General features: G+C 39.3%; 1 protein-coding gene across 1 annotated transcript in view; it reads right to left on the bottom strand.

Moving 5' to 3' along the window:
• LOC138159851 (receptor-type tyrosine-protein phosphatase N2-like) overlaps window positions 1-1,831 on the bottom strand; it is a 1,065,359-nt gene that overhangs the window by 878,560 nt on the left and 184,968 nt on the right. The window lies entirely within an intron of this gene.

The raw sequence follows: 1,831 nt of genomic DNA, 5'->3' as shown, positions 1-1,831 counted from the left end.
TCTCTGTCTCTCTCTGTCTCTCTCTCTCTGTCTCTCTCTCTCTCTCTGTCTCTCTCTCTCTCACTCTCCCCCTCCCTCCCTCCCTCTCTCCCAGTCCCTATCTGTTGGCTTTTTCCTTATTACCCACAGAATTTACATATATTCCAAACATTCTCGAGTTTCTCCACCCTTAAAAAAATCTTCTCTTAATGTGCCACCCCCTCAAGCTATATCATCCCATCTCTCTTTCCTTTCACTGACAAATTTTTAAAAATTTTTACACTTACTGCCTCAGCCTGTTCACCCCTATACTTACCAGTCTCTTAACATCTGGCTTCAGACCTCACAATTCTCCTGAAGCTGCACTGCTAAATGTGATGTTTCTATTAAAATCAGCTACAAAGGACCCATGAAGGAAGATGCTATCCATCTCCAGAGAAAGAATTGATATATAGATTTATGTTTCATATATATATATATATATATACACACATATATGTATGTATGTATGCCTGTATGTGTATATACACATACATATATGTATGCATATATGCCAGTTTAGGAGGGAGAAAGGAAGGGAAATAGCTTGGAACTCAATTATAACTAAAATAAAATTAACTAATTAAAAAATAAATGTGATGTTTCTTTCTTAGTAATTGTCCTACTTGACCTGACTTTAGCTTTTCATGCAGTTGACCATTCCTTCCTCCTGGATATGAAAAGGTCCTTTCCTGGTTCTCCTTATACTTAGCTGATTACTTCTTCTCAGCATAATATGCTCGTTCATAATTCATCTCTCACCCTCTAAGTGCTGCTATCCCCCAAGACCCTGCAGAGGACCCTCTTCTCTCTGTCTCTACAATCTCTTCCATATTGTTGTAATATGTTTACATGAATTCAATTATCAACTGTAAAGATGACTCCCAGGTCTATGTATCCAACCTTAATACCTCTGCTTACTTCTGCTTTCATGTTGCTAACTGCCTACTTGACCTCTCCATCTAGAGTTCTGTTGGCATCTCAAACTCAGCACATCCTTAACAGAATTCATCATTTTTTCTCTTAAATCCAGACTTTGGATTTAAACTCCCTCCAAACTTTGCTATTTCTATTGAAGATACAATTCTTTCAGTCACCCTACTTTGTAGGAGTAGAAACATTCTAGATTGGGGCGGCTAGGTGGCACAGTGAATAGAGCACCATCCCTGGAGTCAGGAGGACCTGAGTTCAAATCTGACCTCAGACATTTAAAACAAAAACTAGCCATGTGACCTTGGGCAAGTAACTTAAACCCAACTGCCCTCCAAAAAGTGGGGGGAAAAAAGAAACATTCTAGATTCTTTGATCACCAGACAGTGCCGATTCCTATTGGTTTTATGTCCACATTTCTTGTATATTTTCTTTCTCTCACTCAAATGAAAACCATCCCGGCTCAGGTTCACATCACCACTCATCTGGCCTACTATGATTCCCTCCTGATTGGCTGCCCTATATTCAGTCTTTCCCTTTCTCCAATCAATCATCTACACAACTGCAAAAATAACCTATGACATAGATATTACAATATTACTTTCCTTTTCAAAAACCATCAATGACTCCCTTTTGCCTTTTGCATAAAACCTATTACCCAGCCTGGCATGGAAGGTCCTCCACAACCTGGGTTCAATCTACCTATCCATCCTTATTTCACATTATTCCCATTCATCCTCTTTATGTTCAAGCCAAACTGACTGGTTGGCTTTTCCCTCAGACTCATAATTCTATCCCTTATCTCCAGACATTTGCATAAAGTATTGCAAAATTTTGGAAGGAAGGAAGGAAGGAAGGAAGGAAGGAAGGAAGGAAGGAAGGA

Source organism: Petaurus breviceps, unplaced genomic scaffold (genome assembly GCF_028583685.1).
Source record: "Petaurus breviceps papuanus isolate PSGF00001 unplaced genomic scaffold, PetGlider_PUasm1.0 178, whole genome shotgun sequence".
Classification (NCBI taxonomy): domain Eukaryota; kingdom Metazoa; phylum Chordata; class Mammalia; order Diprotodontia; family Petauridae; genus Petaurus; species Petaurus breviceps.
The sequence above is the reverse complement of the archived record's forward strand: the minus strand, read 5'-3'. Positions and strand labels throughout refer to the sequence as shown.